Source organism: Eleutherodactylus coqui, chromosome 3 (genome assembly GCF_035609145.1).
Source record: "Eleutherodactylus coqui strain aEleCoq1 chromosome 3, aEleCoq1.hap1, whole genome shotgun sequence".
NCBI classification, from domain to species: domain Eukaryota; kingdom Metazoa; phylum Chordata; class Amphibia; order Anura; family Eleutherodactylidae; genus Eleutherodactylus; species Eleutherodactylus coqui.
In genome coordinates this window covers 98786260-98808435 of record NC_089839.1, presented here as the reverse complement: position 1 = coordinate 98808435, position 22176 = coordinate 98786260, and the positions used below count along the sequence as shown (strand labels likewise).

General features: G+C 42.6%; 36 non-coding genes across 36 annotated transcripts; all 36 read right to left on the bottom strand.

Moving 5' to 3' along the window:
* Positions 1–313: 313 nt before the first annotated feature.
* On the bottom strand, positions 314–396 carry TRNAL-UAA (transfer RNA leucine (anticodon UAA)). Its single transcript has one exon. It is a non-coding gene; the product is annotated as a tRNA-Leu (tRNA).
* Positions 397–1704: 1308 nt separating this feature from the next.
* TRNAL-UAA (transfer RNA leucine (anticodon UAA)) lies at positions 1705–1787 on the bottom strand. Its single transcript has one exon. It is a non-coding gene; the product is annotated as a tRNA-Leu (tRNA).
* Positions 1788–3084: 1297 nt separating this feature from the next.
* On the bottom strand, positions 3085–3167 carry TRNAL-UAA (transfer RNA leucine (anticodon UAA)). The gene has a single exon. It is a non-coding gene; the product is annotated as a tRNA-Leu (tRNA).
* Positions 3168–3521: 354 nt separating this feature from the next.
* Positions 3522–3604, bottom strand: TRNAL-UAA (transfer RNA leucine (anticodon UAA)). The gene has a single exon. It is a non-coding gene; the product is annotated as a tRNA-Leu (tRNA).
* A 355-nt stretch (positions 3605–3959) lies between these two features.
* TRNAL-UAA (transfer RNA leucine (anticodon UAA)) lies at positions 3960–4042 on the bottom strand. Its single transcript has one exon. It is a non-coding gene; the product is annotated as a tRNA-Leu (tRNA).
* Positions 4043–5351: 1309 nt separating this feature from the next.
* TRNAL-UAA (transfer RNA leucine (anticodon UAA)) lies at positions 5352–5434 on the bottom strand. The gene has a single exon. It is a non-coding gene; the product is annotated as a tRNA-Leu (tRNA).
* A 353-nt stretch (positions 5435–5787) lies between these two features.
* On the bottom strand, positions 5788–5870 carry TRNAL-UAA (transfer RNA leucine (anticodon UAA)). The gene has a single exon. It is a non-coding gene; the product is annotated as a tRNA-Leu (tRNA).
* A 356-nt stretch (positions 5871–6226) lies between these two features.
* On the bottom strand, positions 6227–6309 carry TRNAL-UAA (transfer RNA leucine (anticodon UAA)). The gene has a single exon. It is a non-coding gene; the product is annotated as a tRNA-Leu (tRNA).
* Positions 6310–6663: 354 nt separating this feature from the next.
* Positions 6664–6746, bottom strand: TRNAL-UAA (transfer RNA leucine (anticodon UAA)). Its single transcript has one exon. It is a non-coding gene; the product is annotated as a tRNA-Leu (tRNA).
* Positions 6747–7101: 355 nt separating this feature from the next.
* Positions 7102–7184, bottom strand: TRNAL-UAA (transfer RNA leucine (anticodon UAA)). The gene has a single exon. It is a non-coding gene; the product is annotated as a tRNA-Leu (tRNA).
* A 354-nt stretch (positions 7185–7538) lies between these two features.
* TRNAL-UAA (transfer RNA leucine (anticodon UAA)) lies at positions 7539–7621 on the bottom strand. The gene has a single exon. It is a non-coding gene; the product is annotated as a tRNA-Leu (tRNA).
* A 340-nt stretch (positions 7622–7961) lies between these two features.
* Positions 7962–8044, bottom strand: TRNAL-UAA (transfer RNA leucine (anticodon UAA)). Its single transcript has one exon. It is a non-coding gene; the product is annotated as a tRNA-Leu (tRNA).
* A 355-nt stretch (positions 8045–8399) lies between these two features.
* On the bottom strand, positions 8400–8482 carry TRNAL-UAA (transfer RNA leucine (anticodon UAA)). Its single transcript has one exon. It is a non-coding gene; the product is annotated as a tRNA-Leu (tRNA).
* Positions 8483–8836: 354 nt separating this feature from the next.
* TRNAL-UAA (transfer RNA leucine (anticodon UAA)) lies at positions 8837–8919 on the bottom strand. Its single transcript has one exon. It is a non-coding gene; the product is annotated as a tRNA-Leu (tRNA).
* A 355-nt stretch (positions 8920–9274) lies between these two features.
* TRNAL-UAA (transfer RNA leucine (anticodon UAA)) lies at positions 9275–9357 on the bottom strand. The gene has a single exon. It is a non-coding gene; the product is annotated as a tRNA-Leu (tRNA).
* A 354-nt stretch (positions 9358–9711) lies between these two features.
* On the bottom strand, positions 9712–9794 carry TRNAL-UAA (transfer RNA leucine (anticodon UAA)). The gene has a single exon. It is a non-coding gene; the product is annotated as a tRNA-Leu (tRNA).
* A 354-nt stretch (positions 9795–10148) lies between these two features.
* TRNAL-UAA (transfer RNA leucine (anticodon UAA)) lies at positions 10149–10231 on the bottom strand. Its single transcript has one exon. It is a non-coding gene; the product is annotated as a tRNA-Leu (tRNA).
* A 354-nt stretch (positions 10232–10585) lies between these two features.
* On the bottom strand, positions 10586–10668 carry TRNAL-UAA (transfer RNA leucine (anticodon UAA)). Its single transcript has one exon. It is a non-coding gene; the product is annotated as a tRNA-Leu (tRNA).
* Positions 10669–11022: 354 nt separating this feature from the next.
* Positions 11023–11105, bottom strand: TRNAL-UAA (transfer RNA leucine (anticodon UAA)). The gene has a single exon. It is a non-coding gene; the product is annotated as a tRNA-Leu (tRNA).
* Positions 11106–12413: 1308 nt separating this feature from the next.
* On the bottom strand, positions 12414–12496 carry TRNAL-UAA (transfer RNA leucine (anticodon UAA)). Its single transcript has one exon. It is a non-coding gene; the product is annotated as a tRNA-Leu (tRNA).
* A 353-nt stretch (positions 12497–12849) lies between these two features.
* TRNAL-UAA (transfer RNA leucine (anticodon UAA)) lies at positions 12850–12932 on the bottom strand. The gene has a single exon. It is a non-coding gene; the product is annotated as a tRNA-Leu (tRNA).
* Positions 12933–13287: 355 nt separating this feature from the next.
* Positions 13288–13370, bottom strand: TRNAL-UAA (transfer RNA leucine (anticodon UAA)). The gene has a single exon. It is a non-coding gene; the product is annotated as a tRNA-Leu (tRNA).
* Positions 13371–13723: 353 nt separating this feature from the next.
* Positions 13724–13806, bottom strand: TRNAL-UAA (transfer RNA leucine (anticodon UAA)). Its single transcript has one exon. It is a non-coding gene; the product is annotated as a tRNA-Leu (tRNA).
* A 355-nt stretch (positions 13807–14161) lies between these two features.
* TRNAL-UAA (transfer RNA leucine (anticodon UAA)) lies at positions 14162–14244 on the bottom strand. Its single transcript has one exon. It is a non-coding gene; the product is annotated as a tRNA-Leu (tRNA).
* A 354-nt stretch (positions 14245–14598) lies between these two features.
* Positions 14599–14681, bottom strand: TRNAL-UAA (transfer RNA leucine (anticodon UAA)). Its single transcript has one exon. It is a non-coding gene; the product is annotated as a tRNA-Leu (tRNA).
* Positions 14682–15034: 353 nt separating this feature from the next.
* Positions 15035–15117, bottom strand: TRNAL-UAA (transfer RNA leucine (anticodon UAA)). Its single transcript has one exon. It is a non-coding gene; the product is annotated as a tRNA-Leu (tRNA).
* Positions 15118–16426: 1309 nt separating this feature from the next.
* On the bottom strand, positions 16427–16509 carry TRNAL-UAA (transfer RNA leucine (anticodon UAA)). The gene has a single exon. It is a non-coding gene; the product is annotated as a tRNA-Leu (tRNA).
* Positions 16510–16862: 353 nt separating this feature from the next.
* Positions 16863–16945, bottom strand: TRNAL-UAA (transfer RNA leucine (anticodon UAA)). Its single transcript has one exon. It is a non-coding gene; the product is annotated as a tRNA-Leu (tRNA).
* Positions 16946–18246: 1301 nt separating this feature from the next.
* TRNAL-UAA (transfer RNA leucine (anticodon UAA)) lies at positions 18247–18329 on the bottom strand. Its single transcript has one exon. It is a non-coding gene; the product is annotated as a tRNA-Leu (tRNA).
* A 353-nt stretch (positions 18330–18682) lies between these two features.
* Positions 18683–18765, bottom strand: TRNAL-UAA (transfer RNA leucine (anticodon UAA)). The gene has a single exon. It is a non-coding gene; the product is annotated as a tRNA-Leu (tRNA).
* Positions 18766–19120: 355 nt separating this feature from the next.
* TRNAL-UAA (transfer RNA leucine (anticodon UAA)) lies at positions 19121–19203 on the bottom strand. Its single transcript has one exon. It is a non-coding gene; the product is annotated as a tRNA-Leu (tRNA).
* A 353-nt stretch (positions 19204–19556) lies between these two features.
* Positions 19557–19639, bottom strand: TRNAL-UAA (transfer RNA leucine (anticodon UAA)). The gene has a single exon. It is a non-coding gene; the product is annotated as a tRNA-Leu (tRNA).
* Positions 19640–19994: 355 nt separating this feature from the next.
* TRNAL-UAA (transfer RNA leucine (anticodon UAA)) lies at positions 19995–20077 on the bottom strand. Its single transcript has one exon. It is a non-coding gene; the product is annotated as a tRNA-Leu (tRNA).
* Positions 20078–20431: 354 nt separating this feature from the next.
* On the bottom strand, positions 20432–20514 carry TRNAL-UAA (transfer RNA leucine (anticodon UAA)). The gene has a single exon. It is a non-coding gene; the product is annotated as a tRNA-Leu (tRNA).
* A 790-nt stretch (positions 20515–21304) lies between these two features.
* On the bottom strand, positions 21305–21387 carry TRNAL-UAA (transfer RNA leucine (anticodon UAA)). The gene has a single exon. It is a non-coding gene; the product is annotated as a tRNA-Leu (tRNA).
* A 353-nt stretch (positions 21388–21740) lies between these two features.
* Positions 21741–21823, bottom strand: TRNAL-UAA (transfer RNA leucine (anticodon UAA)). Its single transcript has one exon. It is a non-coding gene; the product is annotated as a tRNA-Leu (tRNA).
* Positions 21824–22176: the final 353 nt, after the last annotated feature.

Sequence of the window (22176 nt, the reverse complement as noted above, 5' to 3'; positions counted from 1 at the left end):
TTGGCCATGCAATGCTCTTTGATGCGGTTTTCAGAATTTGGTTCAATTTCATCTTTTTCCTTGTGCAGTTTAAACATTTAGACACAAAAATCGATTCTTTCATCCAAAGTTTTAAGATTGTAATGTGCGTAAAGCACATATGATCATGGTAGGGATCATGATTAACAATTTGCTCCTAGGATAAAAAGAATGTAATAAACACACAGTCACAGGATTCAGATTGAGAAAAAGATTATTGGCAAAGAGACCTGCAGCAGGATCTGTTGTGTTGCTCTACGATTCCTAGCTTGCAGAGCTCCCCGGCTAAAACCTATACCAGGAGTGGGGTTTGAACCCACGCGGATACATATCCATTGCATCTTAAGTCCAACGCCTTAACCACTCGGCCATCCTGGTGTAAAACTATCCTGTTTTTGCTCCCAATCGGATGCAAATGTTGGCCATACAATGCTCTTTGATGCGGTTTTCAGAATTTGGTTCAATTTCATCTATTTCCTTGTGCAGTTTAAACATTTAGACACAAAAATCGATTCTTTCATCCAAAGTTTTGAAGATTGTTATGTGCGTAAAGCACATATGATCATGGTAGGGATCATGATTAACAATTTGCTCCTAGGATAAAAAGAATGTAATAAACACACAGTCACAGGATTCAGATTGAGAAAAAAATTATTGGCAAAGAGACCTGCAGCAGGATCTGTTGTGTTGCTCTACGATTCCTAGCTTGCAGAGCTCCCCGGCTAAAACCTATACCAGGAGTGGGGTTTGAACCCACGCGGATACATATCCATTGGATCTTAAGTCCAACGCCTTAAAGGGGTTGTCCCGAGGCAGCAAGTGGGTCTATACACTTCTGCATGGCCATAATAATGCACTTTGTAATGTACATTGTGCATTAATTATGAGCCATACAGAAGTTATAAAAAGTTTTATACTTACCTGCTCCGTTGCTGGCGTCCTCGTCTCCATGGTGCCGACTAATTTTCGCCCTCCGATGGCCAAATTAGCCGCGCTTGCGCAGTCCGGGTCTTCTTCTTTTCTGAATGGGGCTCCGTGTAGCTCCGTGTAGCTCCGCCCCGTCACGTGCCGATTCCAGCCAATCAGGAGGCTGGAATCGGCAATGGACCGCACAGAAGCCCTGCGGTCCATGGAGACAGAGGATCCCGGCGGCCATCTTCAGCAGGTGAGTATGAAGACGCCGGACCGCCGGGATTCAGGTAAGCGCTGTGCGGGTTGTTTTTTTAACCCCTGCAGCGGGGTTGTCTCGCGCCGAACGGGGGGGGGGGTTTAAAAAAAAAAAAAAACCGTTTCGGCGCGGGACAACCCCTTTAACCACTCGGCCATCCTGGTGGAAGACTGTCCTGTTTTTGCTCCCAATCGGATACAAATGTTGGCCATGCAATGCTCTTTGATGCGGTTTTCAGAATTTGGTTCAATTTCATCTATTTCCTTGTGCAGTTTAAACATTTAGACACAAAAATCGATTCTTTCATCCAAGGTTTTGAAGATTGTTATGTGCGTAAAGCACATATGATCATGGTAGGGATCATGATTAACAATTTGCTCCTAGGATAAAAAGAATGCTATAAACACACAGTCGCAGGATTCAGATTGAGAAAAAAATTATTGGCAAAGAGACCTGCAGCAGGATCTTTTGTGTTGCTCTGCGATTCCTAGCTTGCAGAGCTCCCCGGCTAAAACCTATACCAGGAGTGGGGTTTGAACCCACGCGGATACATATCCATTGGATCTTAAGTCCAACGCCTTAACAACTCGGCCATCCTGGTGAAAGACTGTCTTGTTTTTGCTCCCAATCGGATACAAATGTTGGCCATGCAATGCTCTTTGATGCGGTTTTCAGAATTTGGTTCAATTTCATCTTTTTCCTTGTGCAGTTTAAACATTTAGACACAAAAATCGATTCTTTCATCCAAAGTTTTAAGATTGTTATGTGCGTAAAGCACATATGATCATGGTAGGGATCATGATTAACAATTTGCTCCTAGGATAAAAAGAATGTAATAAACACACAGTCACAGGATTCAGATTGAGAAAAAAATTATTGGCAAAGAGACCTGCAGCAGGATCTGTTGTGTTGCTCTACGATTCCTAGCTTGCAGAGCTCCCCGGCTAAAACCTATACCAGGAGTGGGGTTTGAACCCACGCGGATACATATCCATTGGATCTTAAAGGGGTTGTCCCGAGGCAGCAAGTGGGTCTGTACACTTCTGCATGGCCATAATAATGCACTTTGTAATGTACATTGTGCATTAATTATGAGCCATGCAGAAGTTATAAAAAGTTTTATACTTACCTGTTCCGTTGCTGGCGTCCTCGTCTCCATGGTGCCGACTAATTTTCGCCCTCCGATGGCCAAATTAGCCGCGCTTGCGCAGTCCGGGTCTTCTGCAGTCTTCTATGGGGCTCCGTGTAGCTCCGTGTAGCTCCGCCCCGTCACGTGCCGATTCCAGCCAATCAGGAGGCTGGAATCGGCAGTGGACCGCACAGAAGAGCTGCGGTCCACGGAGGAAGAGGCCATCTTCAGCGGTGAGTAGAGAAGTCACCGGAGCGCGGGGATTCAGGTAAGCGCTCCGGTGAGCTTTCTTTACCTCCCTGCATCGGGGTTGTCTCGCGCCGAACGGGGGGGGGGTTGAAAAAAAAAAAAACCCGTTTCGGCGCGGGACAACCCCTTTAAGTCCAACGCCTTAACCACTCGGCCATCCTGGTAGAAGACTGTCTTGTTTTTGCTCCCAATCGGATGCAAATGTTGGCCATACAATGCTCTTTAATGCGGTTTTCAGAATTTGGTTCAATTTCATCTATTTCCTTGTGCAGTTTAAACATTTAGACACAAAAATCGATTCTTTCATCCAATGTTTTGTAGATTGGATATGTGCGTAAAGCACCTATGATCATGGTAGGGATCATGATTAACAATTTGCTCCTAGGATAAAAAGAATGCTATAAACACACAGTCGCAGGATTCAGATTGAGAAAAAAAATTATTGGCAAAGAGACCTGCAGCAGGATCTTTTGTGTTGCTCTACGATTCCTAGCTTGCAGAGCTCCCCGGCTAAAGCCTAAACCAGGAGTGGGGTTTGAACCCACGCGGATACATATCCATTGGATCTTAAGTCCAACGCCTTAACCACTCGGCCATCCTGGTGTAAAACTGTCCTGTTTTTGCTCCCAATCGGATGCAAATGTTGGCCATACAATGCTCTTTGATGCGGTTTTCAGAATTTGGTTCAATTTCATCTATTTCCTTGTGCAGTTTAAACATTTAGACACAAAAATCGATTCTTTCATCCAAAGTTTTGAAGATTGTTATGTGCGTAAAGCACATATGATCATGGTAGGGATCATGATTAACAATTTGCTCCTAGGATAAAAAGAATGTAATAAACACACAGTCACAGGATTCAGATTGAGAAAAAAATTATTGGCAAAGAGACCTGCAGCAGGATCTGTTGTGTTGCTCTACGATTCCTAGCTTGCAGAGCTCCCCGGCTAAAACCTATACCAGGAGTGGGGTTTGAACCCACGCGGATACATATCCATTGGATCTTAAGTCCAACGCCTTAACCACTCGGCCATCCTGGTGGAAGACTGTCCTGTTTTTGCTCCCAATCGGATACAAATGTTGGCCATGCAATGCTCTTTGATGCGGTTTTCAGAATTTGGTTCAATTTCATCTATTTCCTTGTGCAGTTTAAACATTTAGACACAGAAATCGATTCTTTCATCCAATGTTTTGTAGATTGGATATGTGCGTAAAGCACCTATGATCATGGTAGGGATCATGATTAACAATTTGCTCCTAGGATAAAAAGAATGCTATAAACACACAGTCGCAGGATTCAGATTGAGAAAAAAATTATTGGCAAAGAGACCTGCAGCAGGATCTTTTGTGTTGCTCTACGATTCCTAGCTTGCAGAGCTCCCCGGCTAAAACCTATACCAGGAGTGGGGTTTGAACCCATGCGGATACATATCCATTGGATCTTAAGTCCAACGCCTTAACCACTCGGCCATCCTGGTGTAAAACTGTCCTGTTTTTGCTCCCAATCGGATGCAAATGTTGGCCATGCAATGCTCTTTGATGCGGTTTTCAGAATTTGGTTCAATTTCATCTATTTCCTTGTGCAGTTTAAACATTTAGACACAAAAATCGATTCTTTCATCCAAAGTTTTGAAGATTGTTATGTGCGTAAAGCACATATGATCATGGTAGGGATCATGATTAACAATTTGCTCCTAGGATAAAAAGAATGTAATAAACACACAGTCACAGGATTCAGATTGAGAAAAAAATTATTGGCAAAGAGACCTGCAGCAGGATCTGTTGTGTTGCTCTACGATTCCTAGCTTGCAGAGCTCCCCGGCTAAAACCTATACCAGGAGTGGGGTTTGAACCCACGCGGATACATATCCATTGGATCTTAAGTCCAACGCCTTAAAGGGGTTGTCCCGAGGCAGCAAGTGGGTCTATACACTTCTGCATGGCCATAATAATGCACTTTGTAATGTACATTGTGCATTAATTATGAGCCATACAGAAGTTATAAAAAGTTTTATACTTACCTGCTCCGTTGCTGGCGTCCTCGTCTCCATGGTGCCGACTAATTTTCGCCCTCCGATGGCCAAATTAGCCGCGCTTGCGCAGTCCGGGTCTTCTTCTTTTCTGAATGGGGCTCCGTGTAGCTCCGTGTAGCTCCGCCCCGTCACGTGCCGATTCCAGCCAATCAGGAGGCTGGAATCGGCAATGGACCGCACAGAAGCCCTGCGGTCCATGGAGACAGAGGATCCCGGCGGCCATCTTCAGCAGGTGAGTATGAAGACGCCGGACCGCCGGGATTCAGGTAAGCGCTGTGCGGGTTGTTTTTTTAACCCCTGCAGCGGGGTTGTCTCGCGCCGAACGGGGGGGGGGGGTTTAAAAAAAAAAAAAAACCGTTTCGGCGCGGGACAACCCCTTTAACCACTCGGCCATCCTGGTGGAAGACTGTCCTGTTTTTGCTCCCAATCGGATACAAATGTTGGCCATGCAATGCTCTTTGATGCGGTTTTCAGAATTTGGTTCAATTTCATCTATTTCCTTGTGCAGTTTAAACATTTAGACACAAAAATCGATTCTTTCATCCAAGGTTTTGAAGATTGTTATGTGCGTAAAGCACATATGATCATGGTAGGGATCATGATTAACAATTTGCTCCTAGGATAAAAAGAATGCTATAAACACACAGTCGCAGGATTCAGATTGAGAAAAAAATTATTGGCAAAGAGACCTGCAGCAGGATCTTTTGTGTTGCTCTGCGATTCCTAGCTTGCAGAGCTCCCCGGCTAAAACCTATACCAGGAGTGGGGTTTGAACCCACGCGGATACATATCCATTGGATCTTAAGTCCAACGCCTTAACAACTCGGCCATCCTGGTGAAAGACTGTCTTGTTTTTGCTCCCAATCGGATACAAATGTTGGCCATGCAATGCTCTTTGATGCGGTTTTCAGAATTTGGTTCAATTTCATCTTTTTCCTTGTGCAGTTTAAACATTTAGACACAAAAATCGATTCTTTCATCCAAAGTTTTAAGATTGTTATGTGCGTAAAGCACATATGATCATGGTAGGGATCATGATTAACAATTTGCTCCTAGGATAAAAAGAATGTAATAAACACACAGTCACAGGATTCAGATTGAGAAAAAAATTATTGGCAAAGAGACCTGCAGCAGGATCTGTTGTGTTGCTCTACGATTCCTAGCTTGCAGAGCTCCCCGGCTAAAACCTATACCAGGAGTGGGGTTTGAACCCACGCGGATACATATCCATTGGATCTTAAGTCCAACGCCTTAACCACTCGGCCATCCTGGTAGAAGACTGTCTTGTTTTTGCTCCCAATCGGATGCAAATGTTGGCCATACAATGCTCTTTAATGCGGTTTTCAGAATTTGGTTCAATTTCATCTATTTCCTTGTGCAGTTTAAACATTTAGACACAAAAATCGATTCTTTCATCCAATGTTTTGTAGATTGGATATGTGCGTAAAGCACCTATGATCATGGTAGGGATCATGATTAACAATTTGCTCCTAGGATAAAAAGAATGCTATAAACACACAGTCGCAGGATTCAGATTGAGAAAAAAAATTATTGGCAAAGAGACCTGCAGCAGGATCTTTTGTGTTGCTCTACTATTCCTAGCTTGCAGAGCTCCCCGGCTAAAGCCTAAACCAGGAGTGGGGTTTGAACCCACGCGGATACATATCCATTGGATCTTAAGTCCAACGCCTTAACCACTCGGCCATCCTGGTGTAAAACTGTCCTGTTTTTGCTCCCAATCGGATGCAAATGTTGGCCATACAATGCTCTTTGATGCGGTTTTCAGAATTTGGTTCAATTTCATCTATTTCCTTGTGCAGTTTAAACATTTAGACACAAAAATCGATTCTTTCATCCAAAGTTTTGAAGATTGTTATGTGCGTAAAGCACATATGATCATGGTAGGGATCATGATTAACAATTTGCTCCTAGGATAAAAAGAATGTAATAAACACACAGTCACAGGATTCAGATTGAGAAAAAAATTATTGGCAAAGAGACCTGCAGCAGGATCTGTTGTGTTGCTCTACGATTCCTAGCTTGCAGAGCTCCCCGGCTAAAACCTATACCAGGAGTGGGGTTTGAACCCACGCGGATACATATCCATTGGATCTTAAGTCCAACGCCTTAACCACTCGGCCATCCTGGTGGAAGACTGTCCTGTTTTTGCTCCCAATCGGATACAAATGTTGGCCATGCAATGCTCTTTGATGCGGTTTTCAGAATTTGGTTCAATTTCATCTATTTCCTTGTGCAGTTTAAACATTTAGACACAGAAATCGATTCTTTCATCCAATGTTTTGTAGATTGGATATGTGCGTAAAGCACCTATGATCATGGTAGGGATCATGATTAACAATTTGCTCCTAGGATAAAAAGAATGCTATAAACACACAGTCGCAGGATTCAGATTGAGAAAAAAATTATTGGCAAAGAGACCTGCAGCAGGATCTTTTGTGTTGCTCTACGATTCCTAGCTTGCAGAGCTCCCCGGCTAAAACCTATACCAGGAGTGGGGTTTGAACCCATGCGGATACATATCCATTGGATCTTAAGTCCAACGCCTTAACCACTCGGCCATCCTGGTGTAAAACTGTCCTGTTTTTGCTCCCAATCGGATGCAAATGTTGGCCATGCAATGCTCTTTGATGCGGTTTTCAGAATTTGGTTCAATTTCATCTATTTCCTTGTGCAGTTTAAACATTTAGACACAAAAATCGATTCTTTCATCCAAGGTTTTGAAGATTGTTATGTGCGTAAAGCACATATGATCATGGTAGGGATCATGATTAACAATTTGCTCCTAGGATAAAAAGAATGCTATAAACACACAGTCGCAGGATTCAGATTGAGAAAAAAATTATTGGCAAAGAGACCTGCAGCAGGATCTTTTGTGTTGCTCTACGATTCCTAGCTTGCAGAGCTCCCCGGCTAAAACCTATACCAGGAGTGGGGTTTGAACCCACGCGGATACATATCCATTGGATCTTAAGTCCAACGCCTTAACCACTCGGCCATCCTGGTGTAAAACTATCCTGTTTTTGCTCCCAATCGGATGCAAATGTTGGCCATACAATGCTCTTCAATGCGGTTTTCAGAATTTGGTTCAATTTCATCTATTTCCTTGTGCAGTTTAAACATTTAGACACAAAAATCGATTCTTTCATCCAAAGTTTTAAGATTGTTATGTGCGTAAAGCACATATGATCATGGTAGGGATCATGATTAACAATTTGCTCCTAGGATAAAAAGAATGTAATAAACACACAGATTGAGAAAAAAATTATTGGCAAAGAGACCTGCAGCAGGATCTGTTGTGTTGCTCTACGATTCCTAGCTTGCAGAGCTCCCCGGCTAAAACCTATACCAGGAGTGGGGTTTGAACCCACGCGGATACATATCCATTGGATCTTAAGTCCAACGCCTTAACCACTCGGCCATCCTGGTGGAAGACTGTCCTGTTTTTGCTCCCAATCGGATGCAAATGTTGGCCATACAATGCTCTTTAATGCGGTTTTCAGAATTTGGTTCAATTTCATCTATTTCCTTGTGCAGTTTAAACATTTAGACACAAAAATCGATTCTTTCATCCAATGTTTTGTAGATTGGATATGTGCGTAAAGCACCTATGATCATGGTAGGGATCATGATTAACAATTTGCTCCTAGGATAAAAAGAATGCTATAAACACACAGTCGCAGGATTCAGATTGAGAAAAAAATTATTGGCAAAGAGACCTGCAGCAGGATCTTTTGTGTTGCTCTACGATTCCTAGCTTGCAGAGCTCCCCGGCTAAAACCTATACCAGGAGTGGGGTTTGAACCCACGCGGATACATATCCATTGGATCTTAAGTCCAATGCCTTAACCACTCGGCCATCCTGGTGTAAAACTATCCTGTTTTTGCTCCCAATCGGATGCAAATGTTGGCCATACAATGCTCTTTGATGCGGTTTTCAGAATTTGGTTCAATTTCATCTATTTCCTTGTGCAGTTTAAACATTTAGACACAAAAATCGATTCTTTCATCCAAAGTTTTGAAGATTGTTATGTGCGTAAAGCACATATGATCATGGTAGGGATCATGATTAACAATTTGCTCCTAGGATAAAAAGAATGTAATAAACACACAGTCACAGGATTCAGATTGAGAAAAAGATTATTGGCAAAGAGACCTGCAGCAGGATCTGTTGTGTTGCTCTACGATTCCTAGCTTGCAGAGCTCCCCGGCTAAAACCTATACCAGGAGTGGGGTTTGAACCCACGCGGATACATATCCATTGGATCTTAAGTCCAACGCCTTAACCACTCGGCCATCCTGGTGGAAGACTGTCCTGTTTTTGCTCCCAATCGGATGCAAATGTTGGCCATACAATGCTCTTTAATGCGGTTTTCAGAATTTGGTTCAATTTCATCTATTTCCTTGTGCAGTTTAAACATTTAGACACAAAAATCGATTCTTTCATCCAATGTTTTGTAGATTGGATATGTGCGTAAAGCACCTATGATCATGGTAGGGATCATGATTAACAATTTGCTCCTAGGATAAAAAGAATGCTATAAACACACAGTCGCAGGATTCAGATTGAGAAAAAAATTATTGGCAAAGAGACCTGCAGCAGGATCTTTTGTGTTGCTCTACGATTCCTAGCTTGCAGAGCTCCCCGGCTAAAACCTATACCAGGAGTGGGGTTTGAACCCACGCGGATACATATCCATTGGATCTTAAGTCCAACGCCTTAACCACTCGGCCATCCTGGTGTAAAACTATCCTGTTTTTGCTCCCAATCGGATGCAAATGTTGGCCATACAATGCTCTTTGATGCGGTTTTCAGAATTTGGTTCAATTTCATCTATTTCCTTGTGCAGTTTAAACATTTAGACACAAAAATCGATTCTTTCATCCAAAGTTTTGAAGATTGTTATGTGCGTAAAGCACATATGATCATGGTAGGGATCATGATTAACAATTTGCTCCTAGGATAAAAAGAATGTAATAAACACACAGTCACAGGATTCAGATTGAGAAAAAAATTATTGGCAAAGAGACCTGCAGCAGGATCTGTTGTGTTGCTCTACGATTCCTAGCTTGCAGAGCTCCCCGGCTAAAACCTATACCAGGAGTGGGGCTTGAACCCACGCGGATACATATCCATTGGATCTTAAGTCCAACGCCTTAACCACTCGGCCATCCTGGTGGAAGACTGTCCTGTTTTTGCTCCCAATCGGATACAAATGTTGGCCATGCAATGCTCTTTGATGCGGTTTTCAGAATTTGGTTCAATTTCATCTATTTCCTTGTGCAGTTTAAACATTTAGACACAAAAATCGATTCTTTCATCCAAAGTTTTGAAGATTGTTATGTGCGTAAAGCACATATGATCATGGTAGGGATCATGATTAACAATTTGCTCCTAGGATAAAAAGAATGTAATAAACACACAGTCACAGGATTCAGATTGAGAAAAAAATTATTGGCAAAGAGACCTGCAGCAGGATCTGTTGTGTTGCTCTACGATTCCTAGCTTGCAGAGCTCCCCGGCTAAAACCTATACCAGGAGTGGGGTTTGAACCCACGCGGATACATATCCATTGGATCTTAAGTCCAACGCCTTAACCACTCGGCCATCCTGGTGTAAAACTATCCTGTTTTTGCTCCCAATCGGATGCAAATGTTGGCCATACAATGCTCTTTAATGCGGTTTTCAGAATTTGGTTCAATTTCATCTATTTCCTTGTGCAGTTTAAACATTTAGACACAAAAATCGATTCTTTCATCCAAAGTTTTGAAGATTGTTATGTGCGTAAAGCACATATGATCATGGTAGGGATCATGATTAACAATTTGCTCCTAGGATAAAAAGAATGTAATAAACACACAGTCACAGGATTCAGATTGAGAAAAAAATTATTGGCAAAGAGACCTGCAGCAGGATCTGTTGTGTTCCTCTACGATTCCTAGCTTGCAGAGCTCCCCGGCTAAAACCTATACCAGGAGTGGGGTTTGAACCCACGCGGATACATATCCATTGGATCTTAAGTCCAACGCCTTAACCACTCGGCCATCCTGGTGGAAGACTGTCCTGTTTTTGCTCCCAATCGGATACAAATGTTGGCCATGCAATGCTCTTTGATGCGGTTTTCAGAATTTGGTTCAATTTCATCTATTTCCTTGTGCAGTTTAAACATTTAGACACAAAAATCGATTCTTTCATCCAAGGTTTTGAAGATTGTTATGTGCGTAAAGCACATATGATCATGGTAGGGATCATGATTAACAATTTGCTCCTAGGATAAAAAGAATGCTATAAACACACAGTCGCAGGATTCAGATTGAGAAAAAAATTATTGGCAAAGAGACCTGCAGCAGGATCTTTTGTGTTGCTCTACGATTCCTAGCTTGCAGAGCTCCCCGGCTAAAACCTATACCAGGAGTGGGGTTTGAACCCACGCGGATACATATCCATTGGATCTTAAGTCCAACGCCTTAACCACTCGGCCATCCTGGTGTAAAACTATCCTGTTTTTGCTCCCAATCGGATGCAAATGTTGGCCATACAATGCTCTTTAATGCGGTTTTCAGAATTTGGTTCAATTTCATCTATTTCCTTGTGCAGTTTAAACATTTAGACACAAAAATCGATTCTTTCATCCAAAGTTTTGAAGATTGTTATGTGCGTAAAGCACATATGATCATGGTAGGGATCATGATTAACAATTTGCTCCTAGGATAAAAAGAATGTAATAAACACACAGTCACAGGATTCAGATTGAGAAAAAAATTATTGGCAAAGAGACCTGCAGCAGGATCTGTTGTGTTGCTCTACGATTCCTAGCTTGCAGAGCTCCCCGGCTAAAACCTATACCAGGAGTGGGGTTTGAACCCACGCGGATACATATCCATTGGATCTTAAGTCCAACGCCTTAAAGGGGTTGTCCCGAGGCAGCAAGTGGGTCTATACACTTCTGCATGGCCATAATAATGCACTTTGTAATGTACATTGTGCATTAATTATGAGCCATACAGAAGTTATAAAAAGTTTTATACTTACCTGCTCCGTTGCTGGCGTCCTCGTCTCCATGGTGCCGACTAATTTTCGCCCTCCGATGGCCAAATTAGCCGCGCTTGCGCAGTCCGGGTCTTCTTCTTTTCTGAATGGGGCTCCGTGTAGCTCCGTGTAGCTCCGCCCCGTCACGTGCCGATTCCAGCCAATCAGGAGGCTGGAATCGGCAATGGACCGCACAGAAGCCCTGCGGTCCATGGAGACAGAGGATCCCGGCGGCCATCTTCAGCAGGCGAGTATGAAGACGCCGGACCGCCGGGATTCAGGTAAGCGCTGTGCGGGTTGTTTTTTTAACCCCTGCAGCGGGGTTGTCTCGCGCCGAACGGGGGGGGGGGTTTAAAAAAAAAACAAACCCGTTTCGGCGCGGGACAACCCCTTTAACCACTCGGCCATCCTGGTGGAAGACTGTCCTGTTTTTGCTCCCAATCGGATACAAATGTTGGCCATGCAATGCTCTTTGATGCGGTTTTCAGAATTTGGTTCAATTTCATCTATTTCCTTGTGCAGTTTAAACATTTAGACACAAAAATCGATTCTTTCATCCAAGGTTTTGAAGATTGTTATGTGCGTAAAGCACATATGATCATGGTAGGGATCATGATTAACAATTTGCTCCTAGGATAAAAAGAATGCTATAAACACACAGTCGCAGGATTCAGATTGAGAAAAAAATTATTGGCAAAGAGACCTGCAGCAGGATCTGTTGTGTTGCTCTACGATTCCTAGCTTGCAGAGCTCCCCGGCTAAAACCTATACCAGGAGTGGGGTTTGAACCCACGCGGATACATATCCATTGGATCTTAAGTCCAACGCCTTAACAACTCGGCCATCCTGGTGAAAGACTGTCTTGTTTTTGCTCCCAATCGGATACAAATGTTGGCCATGCAATGCTCTTTGATGCGGTTTTCAGAATTTGGTTCAATTTCATCTTTTTCCTTGTGCAGTTTAAACATTTAGACACAAAAATCGATTCTTTCATCCAAAGTTTTAAGATTGTTATGTGCGTAAAGCACATATGATCATGGTAGGGATCATGATTAACAATTTGCTCCTAGGATAAAAAGAATGTAATAAACACACAGTCACAGGATTCAGATTGAGAAAAAAATTATTGGCAAAGAGACCTGCAGCAGGATCTGTTGTGTTGCTCTACGATTCCTAGCTTGCAGAGCTCCCCGGCTAAAACCTATACCAGGAGTGGGGTTTGAACCCACGCGGATACATATCCATTGGATCTTAAGTCCAACGCCTTAACCACTCGGCCATCCTGGTGGAAGACTGTCCTGTTTTTGCTCCCAATCGGATGCAAATGTTGGCCATACAATGCTCTTTGATGCGGTTTTCAGAATTTGGTTCAATTTCATCTATTTCCTTGTGCAGTTTAAACATTTAGACACAAAAATCGATTCTTTCATCCAATGTTTTGTAGATTGGATATGTGCGTAAAGCACCTATGATCATGGTAGGGATCATGATTAACAATTTGCTCCTAGGATAAAAAGAATGCTATAAACACACAGTCGCAGGATTCAGATTGAGAAAAAAATTATTGGCAAAGAGACCTGCAGCAGGATCTTTTGTGTTGCTCTACGATTCCTAGCTTGCAGAGCTCCCCGGCTAAAACCTATACCAGGAGTGGGGTTTGAACCCACGCGGATACATATCCATTGGATCTTAAGTCCAACGCCTTAACCACTCGGCCATCCTGGTGGAAGACTGTCCTACTTTTGCTCCCAATCGGATGCAAATGTTGGCCATACAATGATCTTTGATGCGGTTTTCAGAATTTGGTTCAATTTCATCTATTTCCTTGTGCAGTTTAAACATTTAGACACAAAAATCGATTCTTTCATCCAAAGTTTTAAGATTGTAATGTGCGTAAAGCACATATGATCATGGTAGGGATCATGATTAACAATTTGCTCCTAGGATAAAAAGAATGTAATAAACACACAGTCACAGGATTCAGATTGAGAAAAAAATTATTGGCAAAGAGACCTGCAGCAGGATCTGTTGTGTTGCTCTACGATTCCTAGCTTGCAGAGCTCCCCGGCTAAAACCTATACCAGGAGTGGGGTTTGAACCCACGCGGATACATATCCATCGGATCTTAAGTCCAACGCCTTAACCACTCGGCCATCCTGGTGTAAAACTATCCTGTTTTTGCTCCCAATCGGATGCAAATGTTGGCCATACAATGCTCTTTGATGCGGTTTTCAGAATTTGGTTCAATTTCATCTATTTCCTTGTGCAGTTTAAACATTTAGACACAAAAATCGATTCTTTCATCCAATGTTTTGTAGATTGGATATGTGCGTAAAGCACCTATGATCATGGTAGGGATCATGATTAACAATTTGCTCCTAGGATAAAAAGAATGCTATAAACACACAGTCGCAGGATTCAGATTGAGAAAAAAATTATTGGCAAAGAGACCTGCAGCAGGATCTTTTGTGTTGCTCTACGATTCCTAGCTTGCAGAGCTCCCCGGCTAAAACCTATACCAGGAGTGGGGTTTGAACCCACGCGGATACATATCCATTGGATCTTAAGTCCAACGCCTTAACCACTCAGCCATCCTGGTGTAAAACTAACCTGTTTTTGCTCCCAATCGGATGCAAATGTTGGCCGTACAATGCTCTTTGATGCGGTTTTCAGAATTTGGTTCAATTTCATCTATTTCCTTGTGCAGTTTAAACATTTAGACACAAAAATCGATTCTTTCATCCAAAGTTTTGAAGATTGTTATGTGCGTAAAGCACATATGATCATGGTAGGGATCATGATTAACAATTTGCTCCTAGGATAAAAAGAATGTAATAAACACACAGTCACAGGATTCAGATTGAGAAAAAAATTATTGGCAAAGAGACCTGCAGCAGGATCTGTTGTGTTGCTCTACGATTCCTAGCTTGCAGAGCTCCCCGGCTAAAACCTATACCAGGAGTGGGGTTTGAACCCACGCGGATACATATCCATTGGATCTTAAGTCCAACGCCTTAACCACTCGGCCATCCTGGTGGAAGACTGTCCTGTTTTTGCTCCCAATCGGATACAAATGTTGGCCATACAATGCTCTTTGATGCGGTTTTCAGAATTTGGTTCAATTTCATCTATTTCCTTGTGCAGTTTAAACATTTAGACACAAAAATCGATTCTTTCATCCAAGGTTTTGAAGATTGTTATGTGCGTAAAGCACATATGATCATGGTAGGGATCATGATTAAAAATTTGCTCCTAGGATAAAAAGAATGCTATAAACACACAGTCGCAGGATTCAGATTGAGAAAAAATTATTGGCAAAGAGACCTGCAGCAGGATCTTTTGTGTTGCTCTACGATTCCTAGCTTGCAGAGCTCCCCGGCTAAAACCTATACCAGGAGTGGGGTTTGAACCCACGCGGATACATATCCATTGGATCTTAAGTCCAACGCCTTAACCACTCGGCCATCCTGGTGTAAAACTATCCTGTTTTTGCTCCCAATCGGATGCAAATGTTGGCCATACAATGCTCTTTGATGCAGTTTTCAGAATTTGGTTCAATTTCATCTATTTCCTTGTGCAGTTTAAACATTTAGACACAAAAATCGATTCTTTCATCCAAAGTTTTGAAGATTGTTATGTGCGTAAAGCACATATGATCATGGTAGGGATCATGATTAACAATTTGCTCCTAGGATAAAAAGAATGTAATAAACACACAGTCACAGGATTCAGATTGAGAAAAAAATTATTGGCAAAGAGACCTGCAGCAGGATCTGTTGTGTTGCTCTACGATTCCTAGCTTGCAGAGCTCCCCGGCTAAAACCTATACCAGGAGTGGGGTTTGAACCCAAGCGGATACATATCCATTGGATCTTAAGTCCAACGCCTTAAAGGGGTTGTCCCGAGGCAGCAAGTGGGTCTATACACTTCTGCATGGCCATAATAATGCACTTTGTAATGTACATTGTGCATTAATTATGAGCCATACAGAAGTTATAAAAAGTTTTATACTTACCTGCTCCGTTGCTGGCGTCCTCGTCTCCATGGTGCCGACTAATTTTCGCCCTCCGATGGCCAAATTAGCCGCGCTTGCGCAGTCCGGGTCTTCTTCTTTTCTGAATGGGGCTCCGTGTAGCTCCGTGTAGCTCCGCCCCGTCACGTGCCGATTCCAGCCAATCAGGAGGCTGGAATCGGCAATGGACCGCACAGAAGCCCTGCGGTCCATGGAGACAGAGGATCCCGGCGGCCATCTTCAGCAGGTGAGTATGAAGACGCCGGACCGCCGGGATTCAGGTAAGCGCTGTGCGGGTTGTTTTTTTAACCCCTGCAGCGGGGTTGTCTCGCGCCGAACGGGGGGGGGGGGTTTAAAAAAAAAAAAAAAACGTTTCGGCGCGGGACAACCCCTTTAACCACTCGGCCATCCTGGTGGAAGACTGTCCTGTTTTTGCTCCCAATCGGATACAAATGTTGGCCATGCAATGCTCTTTGATGCGGTTTTCAGAATTTGGTTCAATTTCATCTATTTCCTTGTGCAGTTTAAACATTTAGACACAAAAATCGATTCTTTCATCCAAGGTTTTGAAGATTGTTATGTGCGTAAAGCACATATGATCATGGTAGGGATCATGATTAACAATTTGCTCCTAGGATAAAAAGAATGCTATAAACACACAGTCGCAGGATTCAGATTGAGAAAAAAATTATTGGCAAAGAGACCTGCAGCAGGATCTTTTGTGTTGCTCTACGATTCCTAGCTTGCAGAGCTCCCCGGCTAAAACCTATACCAGGAGTGGGGTTTGAACCCACGCGGATACATATCCATTGGATCTTAAGTCCAACGCCTTAACAACTCGGCCATCCTGGTGAAAGACTGTCTTGTTTTTGCTCCCAATCGGATACAAATGTTGGCCATGCAATGCTCTTTGATGCGGTTTTCAGAATTTGGTTCAATTTCATCTTTTTCCTTGTGCAGTTTAAACATTTAGACACAAAAATCGATTCTTTCATCCAAAGTTTTAAGATTGTAATGTGCGTAAAGCACATATGATCATGGTAGGGATCATGATTAACAATTTGCTCCTAGGATAAAAAGAATGTAATAAACACACAGTCACAGGATTCAGATTGAGAAAAAAATTATTGGCAAAGAGACCTGCAGCAGGATCTGTTGTGTTGCTCTACGATTCCTAGCTTGCAGAGCTCCCCGGCTAAAACCTATACCAGGAGTGGGGTTTGAACCCACGCGGATACATATCCATTGGATCTTAAGTCCAACGCCTTAACCACTCGGCCATCCTGGTGGAAGACTGTCCTGTTTTTGCTCCCAATCGGATGCAAATGTTGGCCATACAATGCTCTTTGATGCGGTTTTCAGAATTTGGTTCAATTTCATCTATTTCCTTGTGCAGTTTAAACATTTAGACACAAAAATCGATTCTTTCATCCAATGTTTTGTAGATTGGATATGTGCGTAAAGCACCTATGATCATGGTAGGGATCATGATTAACAATTTGCTCCTAGGATAAAAAGAATGCTATAAACACACAGTCGCAGGATTCAGATTGAGAAAAAAATTATTGGCAAAGAGACCTGCAGCAGGATCTGTTGTGTTGCTCTACGATTCCTAGCTTGCAGAGCTCCCCGGCTAAAACCTATACCAGGAGTGGGGATTGAACCCACGCGGATACATATCCATTGGATCTTAAGTCCAACGCCTTAAAGGGGTTGTCCCGAGGCAGCAAGTGGGTCTATACACTTCTGCATGGCCATAATAATGCACTTTGTAATGTACATTGTGCATTAATTATGAGCCATACAGAAGTTATAAAAAGTTTTATACTTACCTGCTCCGTTGCTGGCGTCCTCGTCTCCATGGTGCCGACTAATTTTCGCCCTCCGATGGCCAAATTAGCCGCGCTTGCGCAGTCCGGGTCTTCTTCTTTTCTGAATGGGGCTCCGTGTAGCTCCGTGTAGCTCCGCCCCGTCACGTGCCGATTCCAGCCAATCAGGAGGCTGGAATCGGCAATGGACCGCACAGAAGCCCTGCAGTCCATGGAGACAGAGGATCCCGGCGGCCATCTTCAGCAGGTGAGTATGAAGACGCCGGACCGCCGGGATTCAGGTAAGCGCTGTGCGGGTTGTTTTTTTAACCCCTGCAGCGGGGTTGCCGAACGGGGGGGGGGGTTTAAAAAAAAAAAAACCCGTTTCGGCGCGGGACAACCCCTTTAACCACTCGGCCATCCTGGTGGAAGACTGTCCTGTTTTTGCTCCCAATCGGATACAAATGTTGGCCATGCAATGCTCTTTGATGCGGTTTTCAGAATTTGGTTCAATTTCATCTATTTCCTTGTGCAGTTTAAACATTTAGACACAAAAATCGATTCTTTCATCCAAGGTTTTGAAGATTGTTATGTGCGTAAAGCACATATGATCATGGTAGGGATCATGATTAACAATTTGCTCCTAGGATAAAAAGAATGCTATAAACACACAGTCGCAGGATTCAGATTGAGAAAAAAATTATTGGCAAAGAGACCTGCAGCAGGATCTTTTGTGTTGCTCTACGATTCCTAGCTTGCAGAGCTCCCCGGCTAAAACCTATACCAGGAGTGGGGTTTGAACCCACGCGGATACATATCCATTGGATCTTAAGTCCAACGCCTTAACAACTCGGCCATCCTGGTGAAAGACTGTCTTGTTTTTGCTCCCAATCGGATACAAATGTTGGCCATGCAATGCTCTTTGATGCGGTTTTCAGAATTTGGTTCAATTTCATCTTTTTCCTTGTGCAGTTTAAACATTTAGACACAAAAATCGATTCTTTCATCCAAAGTTTTAAGATTGTAATGTGCGTAAAGCACATATGATCATGGTAGGGATCATGATTAACAATTTGCTCCTAGGATAAAAAGAATGTAATAAACACACAGTCACAGGATTCAGATTGAGAAAAAAATTATTGGCAAAGAGACCTGCAGCATGATCTGTTGTGTTGCTCTACGATTCCTAGCTTGCAGAGCTCCCCGGCTAAAACCTATACCAGGAGTGGGGTTTGAACCCACGCGGATACATATCCATTGGATCTTAAGTCCAACGCCTTAACCACTCGGCCATCCTGGTGAAAGACTGTCTTGTTTTTGCTCCCAATCGGATGCAAATGTTGGCCATACAATGCTCTTTGATGCGGTTTTCAGAATTTGGTTCAATTTCATCTATTTCCTTGTGCAGTTTAAACATTTAGACACAAAAATCGATTCTTTCATCCAATGTTTTGTAGATTGGATATGTGCGTAAAGCACCTATGATCATGGTAGGGATCATGATTAACAATTTGCTCCTAGGATAAAAAGAATGCTATAAACACACAGTCGCAGGATTCAGATTGAGAAAAAAATTATTGGCAAAGAGACCTGCAGCAGGATCTTTTGTGTTGCTTTACGATTCCTAGCTTGCAGAGCTCCCCGGCTAAAACCTATACCAGGAGTGGGGTTTGAACCCACGCGGATACATATCCATTGGATCTTAAGTCCAATGCCTTAACAACTCGGCCATCCTGGTGAAAGACTGTCTTGTTTTTGCTCCCAATCGGATACAAATGTTGGCCATGCAATGCTCTTTGATGCGGTTTTCAGAATTTGGTTCAATTTCATCTATTTCCTTGTGCAGTTTAAACATTAAGACACAAAAATCGATTCTTTCATCCAAAGTTTTAAGATTGTAATGTGCGTAAAGCACATATGATCATGGTAGGGATCATGATTAACAATTTGCTCCTAGGATAAAAAGAATGTAATAAACACACAGTCACAGGATTCAGATTGAGAAAAAAATTATTGGCAAAGAGACCTGCAGCAGGATCTGTTGTGTTGCTCTACGATTCCTAGCTTGCAGAGCTCCCCGGCTAAAACCTATACAAGGAGTGGGGTTTGAACCCACGCGGATACATATCCATTGGATCTTAAGTCCAACGCCTTAACCACTCGGCCATCCTGGTGGAAGACTGACCTGTTTTTGCTCCCAATCGGATGCAAATGTTGGCCATACAATGCTCTTTGATGCGGTTTTCAGAATTTGGTTCAATTTCATCTATTTCCTTGTGCAGTTTAAACATTTAGACACAAAAATCGATTCTTTCATCCAATGTTTTGTAGATTGGATATGTGCGTAAAGCACCTATGATCATGGTAGGGATCATGATTAACAATTTGCTCCTAGGATAAAAAGAATGCTATAAACACACAGTCGCAGGATTCAGATTGAGAAAAAAATTATTGGCAAAGAGACCTGCAGCAGGATCTTTTGTGTTGCTCTACGATTCCTAGCTTGCAGAGCTCCCCGGCTAAAACCTATACCAGGAGTGGGGTTTGAACCCACGCGTATACATATCCATTGGATCTTAAGTCCAACGCCTTAACCACTCGGCCATCCTGGTGTAAAACTAACGTGTTTTTGCTCCCAATCGGATGCAAATGTTGGCCATACAATGCTCTTTGATGTGGTTTTCAGAATTTGGTTCAATTTCATCTATTTCCTTGTGCAGTTTAAACATTTAGACACAAAAATCGATTCTTTCATCCAAGGTTTTGAAGACTGTTATGTGCGTAAAGCACATATGATCATGGTAGGGATCATGATTAACAATTTGCTCCTAGGATAAAAAGAATGCTATAAACACACAGTCGCAGGATTCAGATTGAGAAAAAAATTATTGGCAAAGAGACCTGCAGCAGGATCTGTTGTGTTGCTCTACGATTCCTAGCTTGCAGAGCTCCCCGGCTAAAACCTATACCAGGAGTGGGGTTTGAACCCACGCGGATACATATCCATTGGATCTTAAGTCCAACGCCTTAACAACTCGGCCATCCTGGTGAAACACTGTCTTGTTTTTGCTCCCAATCGGATACAAATGTTGGCCATGCAATGCTCTTTGATGCGGTTTTCAGAATTTGGTTCAATTTCATCTTTTTCCTTGTGCAGTTTAAACATTTAGACACAAAAATCGATTCTTTCATCCAAAGTTTTAAGATTGTAATGTGCGTAAAGCACATATGATCATGGTAGGGATCATGATTAACAATTTGCTCCTAGGATAAAAAGAATGTAATAAACACACAGTCACAGGATTCAGATTGAGAAAAAGATTATTGGCAAAGAGACCTGCAGCAGGATCTGTTGTGTTGCTCTACGATTCCTAGCTTGCAGAGCTCCCCGGCTAAAACCTATACCAGGGGTGGGGTTTGAACCCACGCGGATACATATCCATTGCATCTTAAGTCCAACGCCTTAACCACTCGGCCATCCTGGTGTAAAACTATCCTGTTTTTGCTCCCAATCGGATGCAAATGTTGGCCATACAATGCTCTTTGATGCGGTTTTCAGAATTTGGTTCAATTTCATCTATTTCCTTGTGCAGTTTAAACATTTAGACACAAAAATCGATTCTTTCATCCAAGGTTTTGAAGACTGTTATGTGCGTAAAGCACATATGATCATGGTAGGGATCATGATTAACAATTTGCTCCTAGGATAAAAAGAATGCTATAAACACACAGTCGCAGGATTCAGATTGAGAAAAAAATTATTGGCAAAGAGACCTGCAGCAGGATCTTTTGTGTTGCTCTACGATTCCTAGCTTGCAGAGCTCCCCGGCTAAAACCTATACCAGGAGTGGGGTTTGAACCCACGCGGATACATATCCATTGGATCTTAAGTCCAACGCCTTAACAACTCGGCCATCCTGGTGAAATACTGTCTTGTTTTTGCTCCCAATCGGATACAAATGTTGGCCATGCAATGCTCTTTGATGCGGTTTTCAGAATTTGGTTCAATTTCATCTTTTTCCTTGTGCAGTTTAAACATTTAGACACAAAAATCGATTCTTTCATCCAAAGTTTTAAGATTGTAATGTGCGTAAAGCACATATGATCATGGTAGGGATCATGATTAACAATTTGCTCCTAGGATAAAAAGAATGTAATAAACACACAGTCACAGGATTCAGATTGAGAAAAAAATTATTGGCAAAGAGACCTGCAGCAGGATCTGTTGTGTTGCTCTACGATTCCTAGCTTGCAGAGCTCCCCGGCTAAAACCTATACCAGGAGTGGGGTTTGAACCCACGCGGAGACATATCCATTGGATCTTAAGTCCAACGCCTTAACCACTCGGCCACCCTGGTGGAAGAGTGTCCTGTTTTTGCTCCCAATCGGATGCAAATGTTGGCCATACAATGCTCTTTGATGCGGTTTTCAGAATTTGGTTCAATTTCATCTATTTCCTTGTGCAGTTTAAACATTTAGACACAAAAATCGATTCTTTCATCCAATGTTTTGTAGATTGGATATGTGCGTAAAGCACATATGATCATGGTAGGGATCATGATTAACAATTTGCTCCTAGGATAAAAAGAATGCTATAAACACACAGTCGCAGGATTCAGATTGAGAAAAAAATGATTGGCAAAGAGACCTGCAGCAGGATCTTTTGTGTTGCTCTACGATTCCTAGCTTGCAGAGCTCCCCGGCTAAAACC